Genomic DNA, 22478 nt, shown 5'->3' with positions numbered 1-22478 from the left:
CGTGTCAGAACAAAAAGGGCTCAATTTAATTTAAAACCAAACGATGATTCAATTCAATACAATTCTGCTGATGGTAATGCTCTCGGTTTTGTTTTGTTGCATTTTCAGTACTCAAAACCTCCAAATCTTCTCCGGAAGTTGCAGTAATGTTGAAAATGCACCTTGGAGTTATGCACCCCTGCTCTAAGACACAGTTTTGCTTATGTTTGTTTATGATTTTTATGGTTTGTTGAACAAGCCACCGTTGGCTGGTTATATAGACTGCACTAAAGTAAAACCAAATGGACCCCATTATGGTTTAGGCGCACAGGGATGTAAAACTGATTTCATTGAGGGCCAAATCAGGTTTGTGTTTGACCTCGGGGGGCTGAGGTGGGTGTGGCCAGGATCCGCATGGCCAGCTCGATGTCACTCATGTCGGGGCACCTGTGGTGGCCTGAGCCTCTGCCAGCAAAACCAGCCTCTTAAGCTCCATTTCGGCAATGGCCTCCTGCAATCCTCTGCCAGAGAATACAGCTCTATTTTCCCTGGCAGAGGCACTGTGTGCCGGTCCTTCTCTGTTTCTAGGGTGGCCCTCAGGGCCAGATCTAAGCACCTTCTGGGCCACATCCGTCCCCTGGGCCTTGAGTTTGACACCCGTGGTTTAGCCCAATGGATAAACACAATTCCTGTAAGCTTAATTTCTATCCCAAAATTTCTCGTGTAACTATAAAGCGATGTGAGAGGAACTTGAATTCACAAAGACAAAAAGAAATGTTTATGCTCCTACTCCTTGTCCGTCGCTCTAAACTGCTGAAGCTGCTCCTAAGAAATATATATCAACAGGAAGGAGCTTACTGTATTTTTCGGAATATAAAATGTACCTTTCTCCCTCGAAAAAGAGGCTGAAAATCTGGGTGTGTCTTGTACACTGAATACAGCATTTTTTGCCTCCTAAAACCCTGCCCTCTTCACCAAAATGGCCGTACATAGCCTTTAGGAGGCTTATAAAGTGTTCCTGGGAACTGGGGGAGGCAAAAAAACAGGCCGTTTTTAGGAAGTCTGCAGAGTGCAAAAATTTTGTGTCTTATACTCTGAAAAATACGGTATCTGTGCAATTAGAACCTGGTTGTCCATCCTTTTTGCTTGCCAGGGTCCCACTGAGTGAAGGGGAATTTTATTGGGCCTCATATAAAATATATAATATAGCTAATGTATATAAATAAATTCCTTTATTTTTAAAATATTTTTATATTATCTTGTGGGAGCCACATTACTAGCTGTCTAGGGTCACTTGCAACCCTGTGGTTAGCAAGTTGGACAGGCCTGCACTAAAGCAAGGGGTCTCCAACCTTGGTAACTTTAAGCCGGGTGGACTTCAACTCCCAGAATTCCCCAGCCAGCTTTCCCCAGAATTTTGGGAGTTGAAGTCCGCCCAGATTAAAGTTGCCATGGTTGGAGACCCCCGCACTAGAAAATTAATGTCTATGATGGTGGAGACTCCGAAGTCACCAACCTCTGTTGGATGCAGGTCATAAACTTCATCTCTCTTTCTCTCACTCTTTTTTCATATGATTTGGACCTGTGTAAGGAGAAAGGGGCGGGACATGGTGGCCCAGTGGCTAAAACGCTGAGCTTTCTGTTGATCAGAAAGGTTGCCAGTTCAAATCCCTAGCGCCGGGTGACGGAGTGAGCTCCTGTTACTTGTCCCAGCTTCTGCCAACCTAACAGTTCGGAAGCATGTAAAAAGGCAAGTAGAAAAATAGGAGTCACCTATGGTGGGAAGGTAACAGCGCTCCGTGCACCTTTGGCATTTAGTCATGTTGGTCACATGACCATGGAGACATCTTTGGGCAGCATTGGCTCTTCGGCTTTGAAACGGAGATGAGCACCGCCCCCTAGAGTCGGGAACGACTCGCACATATGTGCGAGGGGAACCTTTACCTTAAGGGGAAGGGGAGGGGATTCATCTATCTTAAATGCAGTACAAGGAAGTGACCCTTCTATATTCATATTGCAGCATGTAACTATGGTACCTCATATTAATTATGACTGAAAGCTTACAGGCCTGATGTTATCATAAAGGAAATAAACATTCCTCAGAACAAATACATTTTATCTGTACCCTGGTACACAGCCAGGCTGGAAAACAAAGCAGTTGTGACAAGTCAAAAGGCCTGTTATCATTTTTCAGAATCAGAAAAATGGTAGAAATATTCTTATACTCTTGTGTCAAGATTCAAACCCAGTTTTTCATTTATTGGCACAGTACACATTCAACATAACTTCAGTTACTACTGTTTTATACTATATACTTTCTAATCAATACTATATTTGTCCAGAATGTATTGGTTCAAGCAGTACAAGTGCAAGCAGTATTACTTGGTGCAAGCATTAAATTGGCTCAGGAATTTCTGTTGCTAAGTAATGTGGTCATAAAACGTGTTATCAAGTCATCACATCACGTAGCAATAACAACCTCCGAAGTCCCCACTGCTATACAGTACAGGTAGTTCTTGCCTTATGACAATTGAGCCCAAAATTTCTGTTGTTAAGTGAGACATTTGTTAAGTGAGTTATACCTCATTTTATGAACTTTTTGCCACAACTTTGTTAAGTGAATCACTGTAGTTGATAAGTTAGTAACCTGGTTGTGAGGTGAATCTGGCTTCCTCATTGACTTTGCTTGTCAGGAGGTCACAAAAGGTGATCACATGACCCTGGGACACAGCAACGGTCATAAGTATGAAATGAGGATGCTGCAAAGGTCTTTTCTGTGAAAAATGGTCATAAGTTTATTGCTGTTGTAACTTTGAACGGTCACTAAATGAACTGTGGCAAATGGAGGACTATCTGTAGTTAAAAGAGGATCCTAGCTTGTTAAATGAGTACTGTATTTTTCAGAGTATAAGACGCACCTTTTTCCCTCAAGAGAGGCTGGAAATCTGGGTGCGTCTTATACACTGAATACACCATTTTTTGCCTCCCAAAGCCCCGCCCCATCACCAAAATGGCCGTGTATAGCTTGTAGGAGACTTTCAGAGAGCTCCTGGGGGCTGGGGAGGGCAGAAATGAGCAAAAAACGGGCCGTTGTTTGCTCAATTTTGCCTACCCCTCAGCAGCACTCTATAAGCTTCCATAAGGCTATGCATGCAATTTTCTTGACAAAAAAAGGCCCATTTTTGCAAAAAACACTGTTTTTTTGCTCGTTTTTGCCCCCCCCCCCATGCTGCAGGAGCACTCTGCAAGCCCCCACAAGGATATTCATGCCTTTTTTTAAAAACGGGCCCATTGCCCGTTTTTGTGAAAAACGGCCCATTTTTGAGAGGTTTGCAGAGTTCAAACCCCCCCCCCTTTTCGGAAAGCTCTTTAGTTAAGCGTGATAGATGAGAATTACATTGATCAAGTGCTGTGCCAGCAGAAACAAAGTCTTAGGTACTGCAGATTGTTAGCAATTTCCTTCTCCAATACATGGATAAATACACCTGGAAACATTTACCTACCTACCTATTCTCTCTCTCTCCCCCTACTACCTACTGTATTTCTCTCCATCTCTTTTTCTCTCTCCCTCTATCTACCTACCTACTCTACTTCTCTCTCCCTACCTACTCTCTCTCTCTCTCCCTACCTACATACTTTGTTTCTCTCTATTTCTCTCTCTCTTTATCCCTTTATCTACCTACCTACCTAACTACTCTCGCTCTCTCCCTAGCTACCTACTGTATTTCTCTCTCTTTCTCTCTCTCTCTCTCTATCCCTCTATCTACCTACCTACTTTTTTAAAAATTTGCCTTTTCAAAACCTTGGTGCGTCTTATACTCTGAAAAATACGGTACCTACTCATGACTTATTGCCGGCTCCCAACAACTGAGATCAGTGGGGAAGCCAGCAGGAAGTTGCAAGTTCCAGGTGGTTCACAAGTAGCAATAGCATTTAGCAGTAGCACTTAAGACTTATATACTGCTTCACATCCCTCTCTAAATAGTTTACAGAGTCAGCCTATTGCCCCCAACAATCTGGATCCCCATTTTACCCACCTCAGAAGGATGGAAGGCTGAGTCCACCTTGAGCCTGGTGAGATTCGATTCCACTCTAACCACTGCGCCATTGCGGCTCAGTAGCGAGACTTGTGGTCACTTCTATTGGGTGGGAGGACGTGTGTGAGTGGTGGAGGGGGCACAATGCAAATGCAGAGTTTGGTGGGGGGGGTGCTGCCATGTGGAACAGATCATCCTGAAGGTGCTTAGAAGCAAACCACACAGGCTTTATATGTGGAAACCAGTGTTCTGAATTCACCTGGCAACCCACTGGAAGCCACATTAGAGTCTGAAACACAGAAGCCCCTACCCACCATCAAATGGGTTGCTACATTCTGCGCCAGGTGTAGTTTTCAGATGGTCTCCAAAAGAAGTATGCATAAAGCACACTGAAGTGTCTTGAGTGAACCAACACATTTTAGGTATAGGCAGGGTTGTCAGGAATTACAGAAAATCCTGGTGGATGGGACCCTGAAGTAAATCCATAAAGTAGAGAAATGAATTTATTTAACACTATTGTAGCGTCTTATTTAAAAATTATCTTACCTTCCTCTTAGATAACATTAAGAGAGAGAGGGAAAAAATAGATTCTGGAGATGCAGGTTGCACTCAAGCCATACGAGAGAAACAGGTATTTTTCTACGCCCCTGCTCTAAATCTAGATAAATCAATTTTAAATTAGATATCATGTATTTAAATGACCTTAAATCTTAAATGGGAGGTGAAAAGGAGAGAAGAAGAAACTTGGAACCAACTCACAGGCATCTAGTTAAGAACAAAAAGCAGTGTGTGTGGTTGCAATAAATTCTATTAATGCGACGAGTGAAACAGAAATAGAAAAAAGGTTCAACTCGTGTCACTTTCAAATTTTTAGAAATCCTGAAGGTTTCTCCAAACTCGCCTACTTGCATTTGTTTCTCGAGAACTATTCTAAGCATGCATTGCTCACAGAACAGTTTGTATAAAGAGGACAAAGTGCATATGCAATTTAGGAGGCAGAAATTGGGGGAGGGGGGGAAACGTAGAGGAGAAGCAAGGCAATAGAGAGGGTAGGGTCTCATGTGCTTCCTATTTCTTAATGAAATTTTGACCCTCACTTGTACAATGAGCATAGAATGAAAAGAAGTATGTCATAACCATTCCCCGATTTTATGAGGACTTATAGTAAGTAATAATTTAGTTATCCAAATTTAACAGAATTGGAAGGAACTTTGAACATCTTCTAGATCAGTGTTTCTCAACCTTAGCAACTTGAAGATGTCTGGACTTCAACTCCCATAATTCCCCAGCCAGCGAATGCTGGCTGGGGAATTCTGGGAGTTGAAGTCCGGACATCTTCAAGTTGCTAAGGTTGGGAAACACTGTTCTAGATCAACTTCCTGCAGAAGACCTTATAACAGTGATGGCTAACCTTTTTCTCTTTGCGTGCCGAGATCTCATATGTGCATGTGACAGCACACGCACCTGCCCACATCCATAATGCAATGCACCCCACCGCCTGTGCATGCGTGCATGACCCCCCACGCTCCCTCCGCCTGCCATGCATGTGTGCAACCCACCCTGCACTCCCCCCACGCATGCACACAACACCATATACCATATGCCATATACAATTTGGAATTTAAACTTCTGTGATGTTTGACTATGAAGCTTATAGCAAGACAATTAAGAGGTTGAAGAAATAGTAACAAAATGGAATACAAAGTGTTAAGTTTTTGAAATCTCAGACAAGTTACCAGCTTTTTGTTTTTTTGAGACTGGGTGAGAAAATACGTTTTCTATAATATCCATAAAAATCTGCATTATCCACAACTATTGTTTATACTTTTCTTTCTCAATCACAAATTCATCAATCTGAACACAAATTCATCCATTTGAAAGTGCAAAGAAGAACAATTTATTCTTCACTTTCCTATAACTAACAGGGTTTTCAGAGTGTGTGACAAGCCATGGGACTCCCAATAATTATGCACACATTTCAACTTTCAACACTGGAAAGTTGGAACTTTAATTAATATTGTAAGTGACTTGTTTCTAGGGTCAGTTTCTGTTCCAGGAAAAGCACATTAAATGACACTAGATTTACTGATAAATTTACTGAGGAGCAATTAAGGTTATGAGCTGTGAATCGGAAATCACAATTCAAAGTTCACCTTAGCAGTGAAACAGGTGGCCTCACATCAAACTATTAGTTCACCTTATAACAACAGAATCTCATGGAATGTTGTAGTTAAAAACATCCTGAAATTTCACATGTTTGGGAAATTCTGGGTATTGGAAGTCCACAAATCTTAAAAGTTGCCAAGTTTGGAGACCCTTGGCTTAGGGTAAAGCACAATTGGGCTTTTATTCAAACTGCACTGTGAGATTGGGATTTCCGCCTGAATTGTTGATAGGTTTCTGGTTGGTGGGTGCAAGAGTGCTATATTTCACCAATGGAGAAAATGAGGATCTAACACTATTTTGTCCAATTGGGAGGTAGAAGTCAATAGATCTGAGCACCCAGGTGATACCTACAGGACTACCTGTTCCAAGCAAAATTGGCCCAACCCACATGATCTTGCAGGAAGAAGTTGCTAACAATCTCACACATAAAAGGGACCGAGATTAGAAAATACCAAAAATATGGGTAGTGCTTATGGTTTGGAATGAATGCCAATGGAGATCAGGATTGCCACCTCCCTAATGGCCTTAGGAAAATGCTGAACATGTAGTCACTCTACAGCAGGGATCCCCAACCCCTGGGCCTTGGCCAGAGGTGGTATTCAGCTGGTTCGGACCAGTTTCTGAGGCTGGGCACATGCGCAGAAGGTACGTGCGTGAGCAAAGAGCATATGTGGAATGGGCGTGTGTGCCTGTGAAGTGAGTGCATGCAGGGTGAACCAGTAGTAAGAAAATGTGAAACCCACCGCTGGTTGTGGCCTACTACTGGGCCTTGAGCTATTTGGAACTGGGCCATGGAAGTGGCAAATAAGCTTAGGCATGCATCCATGCCTGTCTCGCACAAAGGGAGTTGTGCGTGCATGTCTCGCACAAATGGAGCTGTGCGTGCATGTCTCGCACAAATGGAGCTATGCGTGCATGTCTGGCACAAATGGAGCTGTGTGTGCATGTGTGCTAGCCTGCCATTCACATGGAACGATCCCCACCCCACACCGGGCCACAAAGCCAGAAAGGTTGGGGAACTCTGTTCTTCAGGATGTTTGTTTAACTTAAGCATTGGGACAATCTTTATTTCTTTATTCTTGCTTTATTATTTCTTCATTTTTCTGTTTTGTTTGTGTAAAGAGTTTTATGATGTTACTGCTGTTTTTAATTGTACTGTGGCTCTTTTAACATGGACTATATAATATACTTTTTCTTAGCAACTGAGAGTTGCCAGACTGTGTTGGGCAAATGTTTAATAAATAAAAAGTAACAGCACTCAGGCAAAACAATTCTTAAAAATCAAGATTTGTTTATAGGCAACAATAAAGAGAGTCAAGAAAAAAGACAGAATAAATAAGAGGATTAAGGAACACGAGAGAAAGTACAATTTTAATTTCGGCTCATTTCAGCGGTGAAACCATATTTAAGATTCAGACCTATATACTTTGTGTGTTTATACAAATAGGAAAGTGGGGAATAGATAAAAATCACAAAAATAGGGTTTTTAAAAAAATTCCCTTTCCCCATTTAATCCCCATTCCAGCAAAAATAAAAAATAAAAAAAAATATTCCCATCATATTCAGCAAAACAGATTGTATTTTGGGGGGATTACAATTTTGCATGCATTCTCTCTCTCTCTTTTTAAAACATCATAATGGGTCTAACAATGCTGAGAGAAGTGTTTAATGGAGTTGTGATGTTAATGGCATCTGCACCTTCTCCTCCCTCTGAACACTTATCTGAAGCCTTTAAATATAACCGGTGCCCTGGTCTCCAACTCTAGAGATTGCTGTTACTAGCCAAACAATCTGGATGATTCAACACAAATGGTGAGGCTACACATCCAGTTTTGCAGGTGCTGTCATATTTATTTAAGCAGCTAAAAGAGAGGCTTTTTTTAGAAACAGGAAGTATATTCAGTGAGACAGCCAACCCACGACTGCATAAAAAAGCGACAGATTTACACAGTCTCTCTAAATTTCAAACAGGCTGGCATTTCATTTCTCCAGGAAAAGACAAGGCAGCACTTCCTTAAGTCTAGTTCTCCCTCTGTGCGTTATAATCAAAGAACAGTCAAAGCAAATCTATTCTACAAAGCCCAAACTTCTGTTGTAACAATACAGCACAAACTGTATTACAGTTGTTGCACATTACGTATTAATAGGTTCAGATTAATAAAAAATAGAATAAGTCCAAAAGCAGCAAACATCTGTATAAAACAAGTGAAAAATAAAATAATGTAAGCTTCTTAAGTATTCTTGATTTCAGTGAGTGTCAAGCAACTTCCTAGTGGATTAATTTTTATTAATGTTTAAACAGTGGAACTTGAGCTACATATATTCTCTTCTACTGCAATGTAAACACCCAATCAAATACTCAAATTATAAAAAGCTTCCATTAAAAAAAAAAACATCCAGGTTCTGTATCTAAAGCTTGTAATAAAACATAAGACAGGGTTAACACAAAACAAACAGAACAAAACACCCATTAGAAACAGTCAACAAAGATTTAAAAAAATTCTTTAGATGGCCTAAGAGAATCAAAAGTAGTTTACCAGATGCTGAAAAACAACATGGGGGGGGGGGAGTTTCACAAGAAAGAGCTCATAACCAAAAACAATTTTCCTTGTCGCTGTCTTAAAATTTAATGGAGAAAGCTAAGGAACAATGGCAAATGTATGTATTTAAAACATATCAATACATACATTTAGTTAAAACATGCCTGACTCTTCAGCTGAAAAGAATCATAAAGCCAACTTTGGATACATTAAAACAAAAAAGACAATTCCAAAAGAATTATGACTTTAAAGATTTTAAAACTTTAGCATGAGATACAAATTCCTTTCAATAACCAGTATGCAGCCTACAAATTTTATAAAGTATTTAATTGACAGCAAATGAAATTATTTTAATAATGTTGCAATATTTTCAACAGAGAAAAAGAGAGGGGGGGGCAAAACAAAGAAAAGAAGGAAGAAAGAAAGAAAGAAAGAGAAAGGAAGGAAGAAAAAGAGAGAGAAAAAGAAAGAAAGAAAGAAAGAAGGAAGGAAAGAAAGAAAGAAAGACAGACCAACCTCATTTATCTGGGGCATTTTTTCTCTAAGTATTAAAATTAAAACTAGTAAAAGGCAAAATACAAAAAACAAAAAACCACATAGAAATTACTAGATAAAAGTAGTTCTCACATAATACATTATCTACCAACATTTTCAAGCAGCAGATAATGCCGTGAAACCCAAAGATCTCCGAAGGAGTATTTGAGTTCATTCCTTAAGGAAGTGAAAGTCACAGGAACCAACTAAAAGCAAAAGCAAAACTGAGAATGGGAACAGAAAATAAACATGTTGTCTTGGAGGGAGGCAACGTTTAGTGAGGCTTAACATACGCAGAAGTAATCTATTTAGATAAAATTAGTAGAAACAATTATATGAAATTCAGACTGGGTTTTGTAATGTCCCTCCAAATTACAAATGTTCATAAAGTCAGACTAGAACTGGTGTCCCTGATGTACAGTATTTAAAAAATAATTCCAGGGAAGGTTTTTGAGGTTGTTTTTTTTTAGTATTGTAAATTCTAACAAAACATTTTGTAATAAGCAGTACTTTCGAATTCTGCTGAATGTGATGGCCTCGTCACCTCTCTCATCAAAAGAAAACCCATAAAAAACAGCTGAGTATCTTAATTTCAGTACTTCCTGTGAACTTCTTTTTAAGGAATACAGGCTCTTTTTAAAAACAGAGGGTCACAACACGCATATAAGACGATATAGGAGGGAAGCTGTAAGGGCACATATGCAGACCATAATTGATTGCTGTGGTCATCTTATTCCATTCACAAATGCTTCAATAATTTGGCCGATGAGAAGAGAAAGTAATCAGAAATATGACATTTTGAATCACGTAAAGTAAGTAACCATACACAAACAAAAAGAGGGAAACACTAAACACCGGGGATTATGAAACTAATATTTTAACACAGAAAGAAGTTTGCATATAAAAATATAGGAGATGCTTATTTATTTATTTATTTATTTATTTATTTATTTATTTATTTCATCAAGCATGTATTACATAACGTGTGTGTGTATGTGTGTGTAAACATGATTTTGGATAGATGAAATGGATATGAATAAAAAGGAACATTAGGACAGGGATGATAGGCACGCTGATGTGCTTATGCACAGCCCTTACAGACCTCTTAGGAATGGAGTGAGGTTGACAGTAGACAGTTTAAGGTTTAAGTTATATAAACTTTATAGATAGATCAATACAATAAAGAGCTTGTCATTTCACTGTAATCCTGAGAGTAAACTGTCATGTTGAACCCCTCACGTAACTCTTAACTTACTGGGAAAGCAGTTCGACTGTCATGGGTTTAGATTTATTTCATATTTCTCCGAATTACTGTTTATAATGTTCTTTTTTTCTTATAAATTCAGAGTGGAAGTAATTTCAATTTTATTCTGTTGTGGTGGGATGTCACTTCAACTATAGGTTATAAGAATGGACGCTGCATTTTAAGACACATTCAAGTGAACTAATTTGGAGGAAGGCAAGAAACTGAAGTAGCAGAGTTGTTTAGATATGAGAATACTAAGGGAGGATGTAACAGTACTCCCCCATCCCAATTCCCAAAAGACAGTAGGTGGTCAAGATTTATTTCCTTTCCTTCCCAAGTGCAGATTAATGAAGTTATGTTATAGAAAGGCAGATTTCAATTGAATATTAATAAAAACTTCCTGGCCAGCAGAGTATCTGATTAACCAGAGAATACTGCAGGCTGCCTTTCACTATGTGTATTCAAGCAGAGGTTAAAGTATTGTAAAGACTTTTATTTGATTTTTGCCTAAAAAAATAAAATCTTCCAACTCTGTGACTCTGAGAGTATCCCAGGAGTAGTGATTGCCAAAGACCATACAACGCAGGAACTGATCTGTCACCTGTTCCAAGTAGCAAAATCGCAGTGCCGTACTATAGATATTTACATATAGTCAGGGGTGGGCTTCAAAAATTTTAGCAAGGGGTTCTCTGCCCGGTTGCTGGGTGGGCGTGGCCATGGCCTAGTTGGCCTCCTGCACCACCGTGTTTGTGTGTGGCATTTTTGCCTTCCCCAGGCTCCCAAGCCGAAGCTTTTCTCAAGCCTCTGGAAGGGTGAAAACGGTAGGCCTGTTTTTCGCCGTCCCTGAGCCTCCATGTGCACCTTGCACTTACATGCATCCAAAATTGGCTGCATGGGGACTCCTGGGAGGGGCGTGCTAGGCGGAGCCAGCCAGAAGTGGGATTTGGGGGTTCTCTGAACTGCACAGAATCTTTACTAGAGGTTCTCCTGAACTCCTGCAAACCCCCAGCAGCCCACTCCTGCATATAGTCCTCAACTTACAATCATTTATCTAGTGACCAATGGTCATGTGATCAAAATTTAGACACTTATTTATAATGGTGTTCCTGGAGTCATGTGATTTAGCAAAGTCAATGGGGAAGCCAGACTTACTTAACTATTGTGCTACTAACGTATGCTGATTCATTTAACAACTGTTTTGCTTATCAACATAAATTTGGGGCTCAATTGTGATCATTAGTCAAGGACCACCTGTACGCTAATAACGGAATAATCTGCTTACAAGATCAGGGAATTTTATTCTTTGGGATACAAGGAAAGTTTAGACAAGCATCTATCTGAACCTGTGGAATAAATTCCTTTGCACCAGTTCTGCTGTTGAAATTCAAAAGCATATTCCTGCAATGTACATAGCACATTCATTTTTTAGAAGCAGTTTGGTTTGTTCAATTACTATTTATATTTCCATGTAAAGAATTTAATTATTAGAAATAATAGCAGAGTTTGAAAAGCAAATGTGAAATTCTTCAAAGCATTCCTTTTTTACCCTGTTTTTTTAAATTTATCTAGATCTACAGAAGTAGACATACATGCAAAAATACATATAAAGTAAATGCAAAAGTAGAAGTAAAGAAAATTAATCTTTTTTAATTAATAAAGAAAAACATTTCTCATTTATAGTTCATGCCAGGAATAACCCTAACTCTGAATACACACACACACACACACATGTATATGTATATGTATATGTATATGTATATGTATATGTATATGTATATATACATACTAAGGATGAAAAGAATGGATTATTTCTTCTCTTATCAAGAACATATAAAATTCCACTTTCTTTCCAAAGTTTTCCCATTTTATCTACATCTTTCATTGTTCTGTGAGCTTGAGAGGTTATGACCGTCAAACTCTACCTGGGGAAATTAGTAAATTTTAACTGAGAAAGATACAGTCTTTAATGCATCCCATGAGTTCATAGGCAACTGGAACTTTCAAGTTGTACATTTTCTCATTTTAAATCTGAGAAACCATTTGCTAAACAGAAATGGATTCTTAAACTTTCTGATTGAAGAAGAAAGTCTCATGCGTCCATTTTACTCACTGTGTCATTCTCTGCAGCAGCAAAAGTTGCCATAAAAGCTGACTAATAATTCAAAGTGGGATAGTTGTTATAGCCGATGTGCATGGTTAAACTATACATCTAAATGACAGGTGTCCGACTGATGAGAGGAGGAAGCATGGACCACAAAACATAATATAAGCAACTGTGCTATTTCAATTTGAAGTTCAATTTGATACAAATTACTCCATCAAAGGAAGAAGATAAATTTACTGAGACTTGAAACATGGATCAGAATGAACAATTGTTTGGTTTTAAATGGTTTGGATAAGTCATTAATGAAATTTTCATCTTATGTTAAGCCATTAACTATGACAACCAATCAAAATGAGTAAATTTAGGCAAAAATTATGTTCAACGAACCCGGAATACATCTTTCCGTTTTCATTTAAATGTTAGCATATTGCTAAACATGTTGATAACAAAAGCAGATATAAAACATGAAAGCAAATTCACCAAGTTATCTTTCCTAAGAAAATTCACCCAGGAATTTTTCTGCTTTATACAGGTAGTCCTCGACTTATAACAGTTCATTTAATGACCATTCAAAGTTATTACAGCACTGAAAAATGTGACATGACCATTTTTCACACTTACGACCTTTGTAGCATACCATGTGATCAAAGTTTATATGCTTGGCAACTGACTCATACTTATGACCATTGCGGTGTCCCAAGGTCACGTAAATTACCTTTGGAGACCTTCTGACAAGCAAAATCAATGGGGAAGCCAGATTCACTTAACAACCATGTTACTAACTTATCAACTGCAGCGATTCACTTAACAACTGTGGCAAGAAAGATTGTAATATGGGGGGAAAACTCACCTAACAAATGTCTCACTTAACAACAAAAATTTTGGCCTCAATTGGTCATATGTCGAAGACTACCTATACTTTTTTCCAGAAAATGAACACTATGGAAGATTTTAAGCACTTGGTATGTTTGACAGGGAACCTAATTATAGAACAATTCTATATATGTTTATTTATCACAAATGCTGCAACCTACACCAACTAATTGAATAGCAAGTCTCATCTGATGTTAAATACTTCTCAGCTGAGCTTCAAAAGATTGTAGAGTATGACCAATTCGACTAATTTAAGTTTAATCAAGCTTGGTTTGACAAATATCAGTGCTCTTCATTAGATTAGAAAGTTCTTAAAACGACTTGGAAAGGGGCTGGGAAGCTTTATAGCACTATGGTATCATACTATGGAAACTTCATGATTATGTCAATGTAAGTTACCAGGAGCTGAGCTCAAAATTAGAGTGATTTTATTTTTACTTGATTTCTGAAATAATAAGTATTGGATTCCTTCATTCATATTCTTATCACATCCAAGTTTTCCATAAAGTCAATCAAGTCCCATAATTCTTTACTCAAGGTATTGCATATCAAGTAGGTTCATTTAAAAAATAATAATCCAATATTATTATCCTAAACAATCTCATTTATGTTCCTTTGTTAAATTGGTATTCATAAATAACACAAACCACTAAATTTATATGACGGTCAAAGGAAATTTCCACTGAAAATTTAATTGTATAAAGTGAACCAATTGTTTCAGTTCATAAACTGGGTTTGGGACATACAGAATCCTTTACCGGTGGAGCAAATAGCGGCTATGTAATAGCATTGAAAGAGAGCTCAGTTCAAAGTTTTTTTTTCTTCCTTCGTCCTCCATCCACCCACAAGCTTTGGCATTTCATTTTAGACAGTGCTAGCATTTAAAAAAACTTCTGATATTCATTCAGCAGTTATATAGCAAATATATATATTCTAGCTAAGAAACAATAAAACATTACCGTTTTCTACAGAAATTAATGTACAATAAAGTTACTTTACTAAGAAGTTCATTAAAGTTTCATACTTATTTCATAATTGAATGCTGAATATTAACAGCACTTACAGTATTTCAAAGACATAGTCATAAAAGAAGACTCATTATTTATTCTTTGAGTCTGTATTAAAACCATTAAACGCATTTTACAAAAGTTTAAAATGTGCCAAAATTTATTTTCTGGGGAGAGCCAACCTTTTTATTTATTTAGAAGTTTTTAAAGTGGACTTTGAGAGGAAAATCTCCAAAACTGATTTTAAGAAGCAGCTTGATGCATACCCAATTCTCACAGAATCCCACATAGTGTTATACTAATAATATCACAGTAAACATGCACAATAAATTTGTCAATGAAATGTATTCTTTCCGTCATAAAAAGGCTCAGAAGTAATCCAAGAATTGGGAATATACTGATTCTGTTCTCATTTAATCTTTGGTTTATCCCTCTTGAGACTTAAATTGTTAAAATTTAAAGATAATTAAGCATGAGGATGTATGGGATGGAAAGATGTTTCAATATTATTCATCTAATCCTTTGTTCCCAGGCTTAACTTGTATGTTGTGATAAAAAAAATTGTCACTTTATTTTACAAACTTAATATTCCACAATTTCTATTCAAAAGACAATGCATACAGCTGACAAAATTAAACTTTCCGGGCAAGAAAATTGCCTACATTTCTGTTAAAAAGAATTTATTTGATTTTCTGAGCTTTGGATAATGTTACCCAAATTTCATGAGTCTATAAAAGGAGTCTGAATAAACAAATAACACGTAAATTTTGTGTTGCTACATGTATGCAAGATCATTCAACATGTGCTCATGTTAAAAAAAAAGTTCCCCTGAAATTCAATAATTGATTGTACTAATACACCAAGGGTTGTATCAACCAAACCTTCTTGCAATTTGTAATCAATTTTTCATAATCCTTTGTAGGAATTTTGGCTTATTCTTTCGTGGCAAAAGCTTTATGGAGCTTTAACTCCATAAAACTTTAGGGTTTTCTAACTCATTTCTGCTACTATCACAACATTTTAATTGGGTTTAGGACTGAAGTTTCACTTTACAATTACAAAACATTGGGCTTTTCCTCATGTTTGGATGTTTGGAATCACTGTCCTGTTGGTACAACACTTTTGTGGTGTCTATCTGCTGATAGGACAGATGGCTATACAAAGGAAAAGTCATGCCTACTTCAATGATAGCAAGTTAAGCACATCCTAAGTAGAAAAGTATTTCCAGACTATCTCCAACAACACAATCTCCATGCTTGACAGATAGTTTTTTTTAAAATTTTCATTATGAAATGGTTGGTTTCTGCCAGATGTAACAACATCCATGTAGTCTCAAATTGTCCATAACAGAATAACAGAGTTTGAAAAGACCTTGGAGGTCTTCTAGTCCAACCCCCTGTTCCAGTAGGAGATCCTATACTATTTCAGACAAATGGCTGTCCAATCTTTCTTTTTAAAGCCTCCAGTGATGGAGCACCCACATGCTGTGTAGGAATTTTGGCTTATTCTTTCTGAAGTCAAACCGTTCCACTGGTTTATTGTTTTCACTGTCCAGAAATTCCTTAGTTCTAAGTTGCGTCTCTCCTTGATTAGTTTCCATCCATTGCTTCTTGTCCTGCCTTCAGGTGCTTTGGAAAATAGTGGTAGCCCCTCGAATATTGGAACACTGCTTGTGGTAGCCCCTCGAATATTGGAACACTGCTATCATGTCTCCCCTAGTCCTTCTTTTCATTAGACTAGATATATTCTATTGATTAGGGGTGGAGAACTATGATCCTTTTATGACTTTTGGACTTCAGTTTCCAGAATTTCTGAGCCATTCCATGCTGGCTCAGGAATTCTGGGAGTTGGATTTCACAAGTCATAAAGGGGCCATAGTTCCCCACCTCTGCTATAGATAAATGAGTTTTATCCCTCTGTCTGTAGAATATTCCTCCAGGAGTCTAGACTTGAGATGAGGATTAATGCACTATGTAGGGAGCAAAAGATTTCTCTCTGCTATTCTCTCAAGAATAGTATTTGTATTCAGTACTTTTCTACTGACAGGAATATTAATCTTAGCTAAGGCGAAAGAGGTCTGCAGCTTCTTGATATGGTTCTGGGGTTCTCTTCTGACTTCTTGGTTGATTTTATGCTCCGCTCTCAGACTGCTTCTTTCTGATTCATAGATCAATACTACAAAATCTAAGAAGCTCCCCTTCCCAAAATTTATAATGATTTCCCCGCTTTTTAGTCCTTTGTGGTCAGGTTTGGCTCCTGGCAAGCACTGAACAAGTCCCTGCAGTTTCCTTGAAACATTTTAATGTTTTCTCTTGCCTTCTTCTTCCTAGGAATGTGAGAGAAGGACTGGCCCAGAGGTGGGTTCCTACCAGTTCGCAGCTATTCGGTAGAACCGGTTCGTCAAATCTACTGGACCGGTTAGAAGAGGTTCCACCAGTGGACCCGAAAAGCAGGCCACACCTACAGAAGAGGTTCCAAAAAAATTTGAAACCCACCACTGGACTGCCCAAGGTCTCCCAGCTGGCTTTGTGCCTAAGGTGGACTAGAACTCATAGTCTCCTGGTTTGTGGCCTGATACATTAACCACTATGCCTTTTTCAAGATGCAACTGGATTTTTTCCCCCTTGAAAACATTTCATTTCTCATTGAAGAAGCTTCTTCAGAAACGAAGAAGATTCTTGGATGAGAAGCGAAATGTCTTCAAGGAAAACCAAAGAAAGTCCAGATGCCTCTTGGAAAAGCACCTTTGGGACAACCATGACCTGGATGACTGAGAATCTCCATAGACAATACCAGTATTATTCACTAATAGTAGTAGACACATTTCCTTCCCTATTCCCATATCTTCCTTTTACTTTTTCCCTTGGAAAACATAGAGTCCTCAATGATCGGTGGCACTGATTTTATAACAATGTTTATCTTCCCTTCCTAGCAATGATTCATCAATATTTCATCTTTTTCTTCATTATTCTTTAAAAGCTATGCATTTTCAGTACATTTTTCATTAGGGGAAAACCTATAAAAGCAGTACCCATTTCCTGAGAAAGTTCTTTTTTTTTTAATTCATGTTTTTCCCTCTGTCTTTTTATAGCAAACTTGGTTTTGCTGAGTTTCTTTAGACACAAATGGCTACTGGTAGTTTAAAAAAAAAACTTGAACAGGAAGCAATGATTACAAAAAAGGGATGTTACTGTCATCTATTAAGCACCTAAATTCCTTATTGTTACTTGGCAAGGTACAGCTAATACAAAATCTAACCCATTCAACTTAGGAAGTGTAGTAAACCATTACCAAATGTGCTCATTCTTTAACCATCTCACATTAACAAACACCATTCCTTCAAACAGAAGGTCACGTTAAACACTGTACCCATGGCGGGTACAAATATGGTCAGCTCATCCTTTTAAGCTCTGCTGAGTAATATAAGCCACATCCTCACTTGAACTCCTGCCTCACAGGGTACACACACAATTTAATGCTTAGCTTTCTTCTCTGAGATGTCAAAAGTTGCAAATCTGCCTATTTTGGCTTTAGCATTTTGGTAATACTGCACGATCCTTATGTGTTGTACTGGCCAATGACCGAAATAAACAAATGTTTTCTTTAATTCATAACTTTAGTATCGTAAAGCTACAAATTAAACTAAGATGACTTCAACAGATGTATCTAATGATAATTTTATGCCTGTGTAGTGCTGTTGGCGTTTTTCTTAAGTAGCACCGGCACACACAATTCGTAACGAGTAGGAGGCTGCTGTGTGTGTTTTACAGTACTGCATCAATTAATTCAACTAGTCAAAAGATTAACTTTACAGAGAGGAAGGTGATTTTCATGCCACAAACTTCTGGAAGCATGGTTCCCCCCCCCTCTTTTTCAAAGAAACACCTGATGATTCAGCCAATGCATTCAGTGATCTGTTCTCCTTTAATATATGCGTTGACATATGTGAAACACCCATCAACTCCCTCAACTTGCTTCTTCAGAGCCACCATTAACAGTGAGAGAAAAGCCCTGTGTCTTTATTAACCTATCTAATGCATGGAAGAAGCTGTGCCAAAAGTCTGCTTCAACACCCTGGGAAGGGAGGGGAGAAAGATAGGAGCTAATCTATGGTAACAGTTCCCTAAAGAATCATGCCCACTTGGTTACTTCACTAAGACTGCCATAGAGTCTCAGCCTATGAATCTCCTGGTTTAGACTTGGAGCATTTATTATTATTAACAAAGGAGATCTCTCCAGGCTAGGAGGAAATAGATTTATTCCTGGGTTTTTATCACAAAAATTCTTCTTTCCCTAAAGTTCACCTAATGCTCCTTGAGTCAGAGTGGTATAGTGGTTAAAGACCTAACGCGTAACTGAGAGAGCTCCCGTTACTTGTCCCAGCTTCTGCCAGCATGTAAAAATGCAAGTAGATAAATAGGAGCCACCTTTGGTGGGAAGGTAACAGCGTTCTGTGTGCCTTCAGCGTTTAGTCATGCCGGCCACATGACCACTGAGACGTCTTCGGATAGCGCTGGCTCTTCGGCTTTGAAACAGAGATGAGCACTGTCCCCTAGAGTCAGGATCGACTAGCACATATGTGCGAGCGGAACCTTTACATAGGAACTTTCAGACCCACAGGATCAAATCACCCTCATTCCAGATATCCATAGAGTGACTTTTGGCCAGCTATTCTTTCTCAGCCCAACTTACCTCACCATGCTTGGGGGTTTTTTGTTGTGAAAAAACAAACAAACCGAAATTTCATGTCAAATAAAAATACTATACTACACTGCTAATCACCCTTTGCCTCCAGTTCTCCAATCTGCCTTTGTTAATGTAAAAAGGGAAACAACACAGCCCACATAAGGTATCTTAACTTCTAAGCCAGTGTTTCTCAATCTTGGCAACTTGAAGATGTCCGGACTTCAACTCCCAGAATTTCCCAGCCAGCGAATGCTGGCTGGGGAATTCTGGGAGTTGAAGTCCGGACATCTTCAAGTTGCCAAGGTTGAGAAACACTGTTCTAAGCAGACAGACAGAAATTTATGATTTTGCCTTCAGCTTCCTAGTAGAGGGGAATGAGAAAACAATCCCAAAAACATAAAACAGTCATTCCAAACGACAATTACTTTGAAATTAGTATGCTAATGTGATAAACTTTCAGTATAATTTATCACACTAAATAAAAGTCAACAATTCAATGCCCACAGTCACTTGTCAACCCACCAAAGAGACCGTGAGTTCAAATCCCGCTTTAACCATGGGTGAGTCGCTTTTCTCAGGCCAACCGACATCACAAAGTTGTTGTTGTGTGGAAATTAAGAGACAGAAGCTGTTTTGGATGCATTTGCTGCCTTGACTTATTTGTAAAAATAATAAAAGGGGGATACAAATGTAATACAGTAAAAGAAACAAATAAATTTGGCCTCCATCCAATTGCTGAGATCACATGACACCCAAGACTAGAAAAAAATGGATCCTTGTTGCCCAAAGCCAATATCAACAACTATGGTTAGTAGCTTTTTACTTTTTGCAGATAATAGTTTTATTAAAATGGATGGTTCACCTGATATTTACATCTTCAAAGTCAAATAAACAAATAAAATAAAATAACACCACAGCTACCATTGGGCCTTTTTTCAAACAAGCAGCACCCAGACTCCAGTTTCCTGCCCACTGTTCATTTCCCTCATGCATAAGGTGAAAGGTGTAAAGTTGCCAAGCCAGTTCTACAGGCTGAAGGAACTATGATCAGTTCATGTCATAACTGCATATTATTACTCCTTCGCTCCACAATCTCACAGGTATATCACATAACCAAGCAAAAGGGTATCATAAAACAGGTCTACAGACTGAAATGGAGACGATATCTAGGTGGCCCACAGATAGATCAGGTATGCTTGGTGGCTTCGTGTGAGCCAAGTATTAACACTCATGAAAAAACATCAATGTTAAATTGCCTCTGTATTTCTTAGGCTGAGACACTGAGGCCATACTAACTCATTTCCCTAGTCATGTGCTCTAAAAAAGAAGAAAAAATAGGCTCAAGTACCAAACCAACAAGTTTACAAAATTGCTCTTTGAGATCAAAGAGAAGTATACAAATAGGAACTTGAATCAGCAATTAACACGTCCACAGATGCCCTAGGAAACAATAGCTTTGCAATAAGGCAACTGAGCTGAATACGCTACAGAAAACTTGTAATACATGCCATTTTTAAAAGAAAATGGGAGTATTGTAAATTTTCAACTTCACCACAAAATTGGACGTGTCCAGCTGCTTGCACATACTTCACAATGCACCAGAGAAAGCTGCTCTCCATTGTTTACAGTATTCAGGAGGAGAAATTTGTATAAACTAAGATTATAAAGTCTACAGTTTTCTCAGAGGACTCTTCATTTCAATGATTGTGCCCAGGAGGTTAGGAGTATAGGGATATTCCAGGGCATGACATTGCTTTACATATAATTAATACCAAAGGTTTTTTTTTATCCATTACCAAAGGAATACGATATTTAAATGAGCTCAGGTGAGACTCTATTCATCAGGAAGACACATCTCACAGGAGAAAACCTGATGCTATGAGCAGGCTGCCTCTGTAGACGTATAATCTTCTGCAGAGACCAGCAACAGCATTATAGAACAGCACTATTTGATGCCCCAAATATTCCTGACATAGTTTTCTCTCCCAACTCCTATGCTGCAGTAAACAACTTAATGTAGCAGACAGTTTTGCTTCACAATCAAAAGAACTGGGGAGTTGAAGCACCTGATCTGACCTGACTTCATAGAAATTTCGGCGGAACACTTCCCTATGATGTGTGCACAGAGAGCTTACTTACAAGTTTTCTTTTAAAAAAAAAAGCTCTATAGTGAAATATAAATGAATATCAACATCCATAAAAGTTCCAGTTGATAGCCAACAGAGAAAGGAATCTACAATTCAGCAACAGAACAGCTTTCCGCACTCACATGAGTCTTGGTTGTATTTCCTGGTAAGATTTATTCATAGTATGCAAATTGCTGACAATCAATGCACCTGGTATTGTGCGTGCATGTCTATATCCAATGTAGAGAGGGAGGGGTGAATTCATTGTAACCTACAAATCTGTAGTGCCAAAGAACCTACTCATTAATCCTCAACTACTGGAAGATTATTAACCATGACTTCCTCTGAAGCCTTGACTAGTTGGAAACTTCTAGACTCTCCCTCCCTCCTTCCCTTTCTCTCTCCCTCCCTCTCCCATAGACACTTGTTAGCAAGTAAGACAATGGCTATCTCTAAGTCAGAAACGCTTCAAGATGACCCAAAATGACTAATCTTTGCACCTTTCCCCCATCTAGATGTGTAAGAAAATTTTCTGTCAAATAGATTATACTGGCTGCTAAGCAGAAGCAAATGCAGGCCAAAAACTCTCTGATAACCAGGAGCTGGCACTGGTGACAGGTGTGAAATAAGGGAGTCCCATTCATAAAGTCATTTCTATCAGTGAAACCAACATCAACAAAATTATCTTTCAGAGTTACAAGAAGCAGGAAATGCTTTTTTATAGTGACTCAGCAGGTTTAACAAAAGTAAAAAAAAATAGCAGCCAAGGAACTGACACTGTTGAGAATTTTGTTTTATTTGAGACAAGCCCTGGATGCATTTAAAAAGCTATAGAAATTAATACTAACTAAAATCTGTCTTGGATCCAAAAAAAGAACCTCTGAATTTAGTATTGGGCCCATACCAGAAAAGCTTTTTTATCAAGGACCAACTGAATAGGAGGAGGTGATGTTAGCAATGAAAGCCAATCTTTAAATTGAATTATAGGTAAGATAAAGGTAAAGGTTCTCCTGCACATGAGTGCTAGTTGTTCCCGACTCTAGGAGGCGCTGCTCATCTCTGTTTCAAAGCCGAAGAGCCAGGGCTGTCTGAAGATGTCTCCGTGGCCATGTGGCCGGCATGACTAAACACCAAAGGCGCACGGAGCGCTGTTACCTTTCCACCAAATTGATCCCCATTT

General features: G+C 38.5%; 1 protein-coding gene across 4 annotated transcripts in view; it reads right to left on the bottom strand.

Moving 5' to 3' along the window:
* GNAS (GNAS complex locus) overlaps positions 1 to 22478 on the bottom strand; it is a 212268-nt gene that overhangs the window by 65944 nt on the left and 123846 nt on the right. The gene's annotated exons all lie outside the window — the stretch shown is intronic.

This window comes from Thamnophis sirtalis, unplaced genomic scaffold (genome assembly GCF_051295495.1).
Source record: "Thamnophis sirtalis isolate CommonGarterSnake01/CBP01778 unplaced genomic scaffold, rThaSir2_p1.2 scaffold_7, whole genome shotgun sequence".
Classification (NCBI taxonomy): domain Eukaryota; kingdom Metazoa; phylum Chordata; class Lepidosauria; order Squamata; family Natricidae; genus Thamnophis; species Thamnophis sirtalis.
The sequence above is the reverse complement of the archived record's forward strand: the minus strand, read 5'-3'. Positions and strand labels throughout refer to the sequence as shown.